At 40.2% G+C, this 9,975-nt stretch overlaps 1 long non-coding RNA gene across 1 annotated transcript; it reads left to right on the top strand.

The window, feature by feature from the left end:
* The first annotated feature begins 2,601 nt into the window (after positions 1–2,601).
* On the top strand, positions 2,602–9,698 carry LOC110017026 (uncharacterized). Its single transcript, XR_002292323.2, has 3 exons — positions 2,602–2,733; positions 8,106–8,208; positions 9,397–9,698. It is a non-coding gene; the product is annotated as an uncharacterized LOC110017026 (long non-coding RNA).
* The last annotated feature ends 277 nt before the right edge of the window (positions 9,699–9,975 follow it).

The following is a 9,975-nucleotide window of genomic DNA, read 5'->3' as shown; positions in this document are numbered from 1 at the left end:
AAAGAACCCGGAGCCACAACCCGTTTTGACATCATTGTATATATTATGCATGTATATATTATATCAAGGGTGCTCATTACGTCGATCTTCAAGGACATGAGTGTAGATCGCGGGCCAGAAAAGATTAAAAAAAAGTACTTCTAAAAAATTCACCAGCCAATCAAAATCCTCACTGAGAAGTACGGGACTTGATTGACATGTAGATTGGCCAATCAGACATCCTCTGAAACATACATCACTGCAAATGCACCTTGTGTTCTGTAAAGGATGATACCGCGGTCGCGTTGGGAGGAGCCACCAGCTGAAGTTCTGGTCTGATCGCTGCATGGAGCGATGCGTTTATCAATGCATGGTGGAAACTGAGAATGTGGAGAGATCAGGTTTATTGTTTTGAAGAGTTCTACTTGGTAATCATGTTTCCATGTTTGAGTTCATAAATCATCCCAGGGAAAGTCTCTGCTTCAACTCCCGCAGGGAAAGCTGCGTCTCAATCTGACGCCCGTGTTTCCATCTCTCTGACAGAGTTTGAAGCCAAAGCCCCTCCCCCGCCTCTCTACCTGCTTTTCCTCTCTACCTGTTCACCTGTTCACATCCTCTGCAGCTGAGAGTTGGTTGCCCCGCGCTCCTCAGTGTGTCCTACACAGAGAGCGCAAAATGCGATAGTCGGGGCGCTCCAGCGCAGCACACGGATGAAAGAGCAGGACGCAGGTTATAGCGGGGATAGAGCGGGTTAAGCAAATGAATGGAAGAAGGTGGCCCGCTGAAGAAATATTCAATATTGTACACATTTTATTATTAGTCTGAACTATCTTTTATTTAAAAAAAATCTTTTATTTTGCTAAATCAGTCCAGTGCGGAAAAAAAACATCAACAAAGTTATGTTGGGCGGTTTTTGGCTGGGTCTGGCGGTTTCCAGATGACTTTTAGGCTGGAAAACTGTGACTATCTGGCAACACTGGCGCGAACTCTCAGTCTGTCATCAGCGAGTTGCTCTCTGCCACGTAGCACGTCAAGTTCCCGGCAGAAGATCACTCCGGACCACGTGTGTCCTCCTGCTATCAGCTCTGCAGTTCTCGCCCGATAAATACAAGCTCATTTAGGAAGCTGGTTTTGACGTGGGACGCGCTTCGTACGGAGCCAGCAGATACACAAACTAAAATAAAATTTAATTATTATAAAATACTTATTATTTTCCAAAGTCACAGGGAGCCACAACAGAAGGATGAAAGAGCCACATATGGCTCCGGAGCCATGAGTTACCGACCCCTGGTCTAGTGGGTCTGGATGACCCAACTCCCAATGGTAAAGTGCCTAGGATAGCACAAGGGTTACGTAAGTTGGTTGCTGCCACCTATTGCATGTTATGGTAAATGGCATATACTTATATAGCACTTTCACTACCTTCTTAAAAGACCTTAAGTGCTTTAAAGTAACAATTCCATTCACCCACGCACGAACACACACACAGTCATGGCAGCTGTGCCGACTAACACTGATGCCAACCTTTAACCACCAGGAGCAATGTGGGGTTCAGTGTCTTGACCAAGGATCTTCCGATCAGTGGTCGACCACTCTATGTTATATATTTCTTTTTGTAGATAAGTTAGGGGACATTTTGTACTATTTATTTCACTATTTCACTTCTTTGGCCCAACCTTGGTTCCCACTTCCTCCTCTTTTTTGTTTTTGTTTATCTTTTTAACCGTAAAAATCAATTTTTTGTTTTATGCTACACCCCCTTCAAGCACTAGATCTTGTGGACATAACAGCATCTCTTGAGGTGGCCATTCCAAACCTTAAGGTAATCTCCAAGACACACCTGTGCTCCCCTTTAGATGCGATGGCTCCACTGTACGACCTTCCATGGGCCGGACAACCCAAAAACCTGTAGTTCCCGTACAGGTCACCCAACGTATGGATGCGTATGGCTAAGGACGTGTAATTCAAATGAATGTAAAAAGGAATTTATTAGTTTTTACAATCCTGTTTTTGCTTGATGTCAATCAAGTTTTGTTTTCTTTCTTAAATAGTTTAACTTTCCCTTTAGACACGTCTCTTGTACATGACTCATTCATTTCTGATGGTTTTCAGTGACAAATTTGACTCTTACTCTATATATTTGAATATTTCTGGATACCTACAGCTGCAACACAAACTGGAATCCTTGTGTTGTGTTTGGGGGTAAAAAAAAAAAGAAACAAACACTTGACCCCGCTGTCATTCGATGCTTTCCACAACACACTTTTAAAGATACTCCCATCCTGCTGTTTGCACTAACTGTTCACCGACAAACTGCTGCCGCTACTTCGCCGAGGTCTCCATAGCAACACCTTGTCATCTGTTTAAAGTGACTCTGTGTAGCAGAAATGTCACTTAGAAATACGTCCTCAGTCCCCATCACAGGGTGAAGGAGCAATTTACTTCACTCCCTAATCCATCCTTTTTTTTTCTTTTTTTTTTTTACACCTGCATTACTTAACGGAAAGCCGGGAATCCATTCCCAACCACTAAAACCTTTGATTTGCTGTTACGTTCAAACCAGAATTGTGTGAACTCCATTTATTGGACTTCCAGTCATGGTTTGGCGATCGAGAAAACCTTCTTTGAAATTCACACCGGTCAAAGGAATGGATGAGTGGTACAGAGACAGCTGATCCGGCCAATCTGCATAAGCAGTCAATAAGTTGCAACACTTTGGATCTTCTGGAAGACGGAGGAGATCGATGCGTCGCTGTGAGTATTGACTAAGCTTTCAATGTTGGCTTAGCCAAACGTGGAAAGTCATGAAGCATTTTTCACAGCTTCCCTTCATTAACTCAGCAGAACATTTGTTCCAAAAAAATGTCCCATTCATCCAGAAAGGCCGGAGTTCTCAGCAGAAGTACTGAGGGATTTTCTGGGTAATGTTTCCCAAACCCAGTGAGTTTGATCGTCATCATTAAATGGCGTATACTCATATAGCGCTTTTCTACATTACTTTTAGGCCCGCTGGTGGCGACTTCATACCAAATGCGATTCGCACGTCAAAGTTGCTGCTATCCAAAAAATGCTTTCAGAAACTGGACGCTCCCTACATGTGTAGGTTCTTGACTCCATCTGCTGATCACACAAAAACGTGACGGACCAGACTTGACTCTCTGGTTGATGCAAAGTAGATTCTTTGGCAAAGTTCTGATATTTTACCTGCGGGTACATCACAACAGTCCCTGAAATGCGCCTGATGCTCAAAATAAGCTGCCAGACTTCTAATTTCTAACTTTGAAACTGGACGCCACTGACACACGAACCGTGTTCAGTACGAACGTAGCTTTACACTGGCGCTACCCTGTAACCACCAGGAGCATTGTGGGATTTAGTGTCTTGTCCTTCGACACAGGGGTGGGCAAGGCAGTAACCAAACCTCAGATTTTCTGATCAGAGGTCGACCGCTCTACCTCAACACTACGGCTGCCGCTTAGCTACAAAAAAACATCATGTCCAAGGAATGTACAAGACAAATTAGTTTTCTTTTTGTATTCCTTTGTTTTTATAGAGCTTCCTGACAAAAAATGACCCCGCTACTTTCAACCAATCAGCAGGCAGTATGTGTCGCCTATGCCATCTTAATAGAAAATTCTAATTTAATTTTGTTTTCTGTCTAAATAACTAGGTCACTGTCTTTCAAAACACTATAATTTATCTTTAAAGTGCAGCTGGACACTCACATGTTTTACTTTAGAGCTTTTTTTAAGCTATATATTGAATCAAAATGTATTTTTTTTCCCCATAATTCCTCTTTTGTTTCATCCAGCTTTGCCTTTAAAACCTGTCAGGGTTGAGCCTCAGGTTCACAGAACCTCCCTGATATTTTTAAGCTCCTTTTTCTTTTCCCTGCCTTGAAGAGGACAGCCTTTTCTTTCCATATGTGACTGCAGCGTTCCAGCGGGTGGTACAACTCCAACAGCATGCACAGGGTTTGTGTGTGCGGACTGTTAAAGGCTGCCATATTTCTTTATGTTCATCGCTCAATCCAGAGGAAAAAAAAAAAAAAAAAGCTTGCTGTTTCTTGATTCTCTGTTTGCATTTTTATCCACAAACCACTCGCAGATTTGAACCAGTAACCTCCTGGTGGCTGTGTGGGGGGTAACCAGGAACCCACCTGTGCTTTGGTTTGTAAAACTGGATGTGCAAAACACTCGATCTCACATAAAGGGATGCTGAAGACGTGAAGGAACACTATCATCTCACTCAAAGAATGCAGACGCTTTGTTTGGAAGAATCCAACATGGCTGTGAAGTGTTTACGTTGTGTGATTGAGGGTTGGAGTCCCTCGGTCGTGTGATGAAGGAAGTCTATCATGGTCCTGGTGTTGGCTCTTCAGGGCAAAGAGAAAAGGACAAAGCCAGATGTGACCATTGAATGAGTTTGATGGGTTTTCTGTGAAATGATTCAAGCTTCAGGCAGGGTTGTGTCTTTTAACCCTTTACCAACTGAGCTTTAGCTCCAATGTGACATTCTTTCGACTACCGTAACTCTTCAACTGTTGAAGCAATTAACAGAAATTTTGTCACGGAGAAAAACGGCTTCAATGCCGATATGAAAAACTGCATTTTTACGTATCAGAATCAGCTGATTCACTTTTTTCGCATATAATGTTGAGGAGTTTTGGTTGGTAAAAGAGTATGTGTTATTTAGGTGTTACATGCTGACAGCTCCAGTGTGTAAATGGCCAATATCATCAAAAATCACCTTTTTTTTTTTTAGCTTTTAAGTGTATTATAATGTTAATTCCTTAAAACAAAACAACAACCCCTAAGCGGTATTTTGATCCATTCACGCATTTTGGAGTATTCAGAATTTCTAATGTGCTACTGCCGCTCTGCAGAAACCATGTCCAAGAAAACAACACAGGTTCATCAAAACTAAAGACCTCTGGTAACACTTTTAGAATATCGGTGTGGGACTTTAGAAATGCTAAGGAATGAGACATACATGAAAAAATTTTTGGGCCATCAATACATTGGATTTTGTTAAGTAATATTATTGCGTTTGCCGCAAAAACAAACCAATAAACCTTTTATTTTAAAGAAAGAAATTTTATGTTTTGGAAGCCAATTAGCATCGTTGAGTGTTGGGAATTTAGTCAAGTCCGCCCAACGCCGATCAAAGAACTTTCAAGCTAAAAGCTCAGAAGGCAAGAGCAGGTATTCCACTGTTATGCAGAAGATGCTAAAAAGGTGTAAAAAGAAGATCCCAGACCTCCTCAGAGAAGACAAAATCAAGAAGAGCAGTGTTGCAGAAAATGAGAGCATCTTTAGCGCTGAGGGAGTCGAAAATGGGGAAAAAATTATCTTTCTCTGAAACTTAAGGGAAAATTATCTCGACTTAAAATCTAATATAAGAGCCCAGTGTCCCAGCTGAGGCTTCACATCCAGAGTAATTCCACTGCTAAGGACGTTGCTATTAAAACACGTAAAGAATTAAAACGAAATGAAGAAAATGTACTCTTTGGTGGCTCTTTCACACAATTAAAATCAAAAGAATCTCCATTTATTTATGTTTACAGCCACAATTATAAAAAGACATGTTTTTTGGGTCCAAAATTAAAGCAGCAACAAATATAATACAGCACAATAATATAAATTAAAAAGTGAATACACACAAATTAAAATCCACTTGTATTTTGTGGAAACTTACGTTTTTGGACAATTGTAGATATATATATATATATATATTTCATTAATTGTTGCTCTGTAATAACATTTCTATGGGAAATAAATTAACGAACAGATCTGCTTTTTTGTGCTTTTTTACATTTACTGTCAATAATGCATGTTATGTAAAACTTGAAACCACGTTTTCCAAATTATTTGTTTGCCTGAGGCAGACTTTTTAAAAATGTATTATTTTGATCTGCCATTTCTTTTCCATTTTTACCATTAATGGAGATTTTATTTTTTCAATTTTAGAGTTTTCTGTCCGTTTAATATTTGCTTTAGATTACCAACTCTAACACTAAATTGCCCAGTTTAAACGTCAGTTTATTTTTGTAATATGTGCAGTAAAATCTATTACATCATGTGTCTGCTCAACAGTATTAAAGCTTATTTGATTAAAAAAAGCACCTTTTTGAAGGACTTAATTAAAATAAAAAAATATTAACGCATTGTATTTAATTGAAAACACAAAAGGACAAAACATCAGAAATCTATTCTCTATTTTCCCTTTTTTTGTGTCTTATTCAAATAACTTAGAGGGTTATTTTCAGTCCACAAGACTCAAAGTACTCAGGAAAAATACACTATTGGCAGCTAAAAATCCCAGATTTTCCCCCCAGTCCTCCTATGTTCTACTTTCTTCAATTCAGTTGAAGGTAGATAATATCCCCGGATTTGCTAGGATTACTAAACCATCATGGTTCTGTCAATATGAAAGGAAACAAATGGTTTACATACTAATTTGGGAAGGACACGACCTCCGTGAATATCTTAAAAGTTACACATTTGAGTATTTCGATTCTGCAGGAAGACTGGAAAAAAATAAATCAGACACATTTTATCAACGATTAAGAACTTCTGCATGGAGTTTGTTTTTGGAACTTTTCAGCTCTATTGAAACTCAGTTGCGTCGGAGTTAAATGAAAAACAGAAAGGGCTGCCTATTGACCCACTTGTTTGTTTAAGGGCAACATTGTGAGCCAAAAATGGTCACATGTGCGTTACAAAGCAAAGCTACTGGGAATATCCAAAGCTGACACAGGTCACTGAAGGAGTGACTGTTGTGTTGCACACCCCTCACTCCTCCCTCTACCTCTGCTAGCCTGTGCATAACAAATCAGAGAAATGGCAACTTTTCTGTTGGTTTTATCTCCATAGCAACCATTTCATTTTTGGGTTGCCTGGGAGTGATAAACAGGTCTATGTAATTTTTAGAAAGATTGGCAAAACTGCGATTTTGGATTTCCTTAGCAACGGTGATTTTTGTTAACCACGCCCACACACCTAATATGTTCATATCATGTGTCTCATCACTTTGTTCAGTTGAAGCCAAGTATTCATGTCTAAAATTTTCATACTACTCCACAAAAAAAGTGCGAGTCAGAAAGTAACGCCACTTTTGCTAGCTCGCCATGCTAATGCTGTGCAAAATCTAAAACTTCCAATTTTTACACATACCCCCCAAAGTAACTTTCTAATGACGGCGTTGGGTGGTGATATCCCGGAGGAGAGTTTACATTTGTAGCTGATACTAAACATGATTATTTTGGGGGGAAAAATTTCAAGATGGCGCCCTCTTCTCGAGGTTAAATATTAACAAAACAAAAATTTTATAAAAATGGCTTGAAGAAAAGATTTATTTTCTCGTGTGAGAAAATATGAAAAAAATAAAATAAAAATCATTAAACTTGCCGCAAAATGGCTGCCACGCCGTGGGTCCTATAGCCATCCCATAATAATTTCAGGACTTCCCTTGGCTGTCACAAACATGTATTGGTTTCATTAGTGGAAGTTGAAATATTTAAGAGATTTTGGTCCCATACTTTTTTTTATTTATGGTTTCTCCCGCAGTGATATTAGTTTTTTTAATCTGTTAAAATTAATTTTCACCAGATCCTGAGCTAATTTGGGTAACTTTTTGAGTATGTGGCTGGGGTGAAATGTTTGCTCAAAGATGCAATAAAAAGGAAGATTTGCACAGAATTGTGGTCCAGGACTGATCTGAGATATGAAAAACAAGCAAAGGGGTTTGGATGACTCAGCAGAATTTTGAAAATGGCTGATTGTTTCTCCTCATTGGTTCATTTATTTATCTCTACCAACCGTCAAGAAATGAAGGAAAAGCTAAAGTAATGTTTTTTTCTGAAGATTCTCTGAGAAACAATAGAATACTCCCGTTTATTCAGATAATAGCCTCTCAACTCGTATTTACACTTTCAAGGACTGAAATGAGCAAAACACCAAATGAACTGGAACAGCTTGTTTATCCCAAAAGATCTAATTATCCACAGACTCTGTTACCCAGCTTCTCTCCTGCTCTCCTCAGCTCTTTCCTTTTTTTTTTTTTTTTACTTTTGTCTGGGTTTTATTTATTTATTTATGTATTTCTTACTCCACTGAGTTCCACAGGCAAACAAGTGGAGGAGCAACACTGGACGGAGATGAAAGCCAGAGGAGCGAGGAGGAGCGTCTGGGATGTGGAAGGAGCGCCTCACACAGAGTCAGCCTCCAGGTTTTTTGTCACTCTCCACTTAAAAAGATTGAAAACTGCCGCCTTTTTGCCGCCTGTGATGTGCATCTGTTGAGCTTCAGAGGGCTCGGCAGATCGAGGAGCAGCCTGACGCGGAACCTCAACGAGTGGCGAATAAACACATGACCGCGGAGGAGTTTGGTGGAGTGACGGGGGGGGGGGGGTTGGTATTAGTTACGAAAAAAAAAGGCTGAACTTGGTAGTGTTTCTACTTGCAGATTTATAGAAAGATGTCTGAGAGGCACATTTCAGTCATTTTACAAGATTAATGCTACATACACACAGGGCGTGTAATACACGTTCAAGTACATGATTAACGCAGGTTCCTGAACGCGCTTTTAGCATACAGTGTACACAACGGACTGTTGCTACCTGATACTAGTGCATGTACTAATCTTTCTTGTAAAGCTCTACTCGGAAATATGAAAGAATTGGTGTCATAAAGTTCCATCGGGAAAAAAAAAAACGCAATTATTAAATTCTCCATGATTAATTTTCAAATAGTTGGCACTTCAGTAATTGAAAAGAGACACCATCCATACATCACTACCAAATCGGAGTCCCTGTGTTACAAGAACAGGCAGAGCGCTGGATCTAAATGCAGCAGGTTTATTAGCTCAGTTAAAGTCCACAAAGCTAAATCAGGGTCAGGCAGGCAGGGATCAATAACAGGCATAAGATCATCAGAGGAGAGACGGGGCAGTCAGGATCCAGGCAAAAGTCGGGACAGGTGTGCGGCATCCAGGAAGCGTGCGCTGGGCGTCGCTGGGAGTTGTAGCGTGGCTAGAAATTTGGGGACGGCTCCAGTCGGTGACCAGCGGGGGAGACTTCTGACATTCTGATTAGTCAAAGTTCAACTGGTTTAACTTTCATCGTGCAATCACTGGCCACATGTTTTGTACGAAGAGCCAACAAATCTGACTTAAAAATTTGCGTAGCTACACTTGAACGCAAAAACCCGAAATGGGCATATGAGCGTGTTCATATAAGCTGTTCATGGGAAGTGTCACTTCATTAGGCGTTGCAGAGAGCGGTGTGAACCTAGCCTAAAGGTGTATGATGCTACCTTGAAGATGAAAAAAAAATGTAAATGTTCATTTCATAAATGTCGGTCACTTGTTATCTATTCAGTTTTGCTAACGATTCCAACCAACCATTTTACTTTCCCAGGGACTGTGGACGAGCCTTCATAAGGCTGGGTGGGGCTGTGGGGGAGCTGCAATCAAAAATGCTGAAGGTGAACCAGCTCCACTATACAGCAAAATATACTACTTCACCAACCTGCTGGACAAGAGTGACGTGGACAATGTGTGGAGAGAAGATTGTCGTCATGGCGATGAGCGGTTAACTACATGTTGACTGTCTGCAGCACTCCAGTGACGACTGTCAGAAAGAGTGAAATAAAGCACTCTCCTTTACCCTGTAATGCTACTTCATCCCACTTAAATGTTAATAAGAAAAAATGGAAGCACTGGTTTGAGCACCGTTTAGGCACCTTTTGCACAATCATTCATTAAATACTGGTCAGCAAATTCCAGGTGTAGCAAGGATGATATCTAACGAGATGTACAATATTTTCTAACTTCAAATAAAGTCATTTGAGGGTTTTTCTGGCTTTGATTAAGTCAAATGTTTCAAGAAAAAAACGTACTGTTTAATTTTAATAAGCGCCATCCCCTGCGTATCAGTCGGGCTAGTCAGCAAATTCAAATATGACGGATAATACTGGATCTTCAACTTCAAAATGTG

This window comes from Oryzias latipes, chromosome 18 (genome assembly GCF_053564925.1).
Source record: "Oryzias latipes strain Hd-rR chromosome 18, Olatipes_Hd-rR_3.1".
Taxonomy (NCBI): domain Eukaryota; kingdom Metazoa; phylum Chordata; class Actinopteri; order Beloniformes; family Adrianichthyidae; genus Oryzias; species Oryzias latipes.
This window is presented reverse-complemented; position numbering and strand designations above follow the sequence as displayed.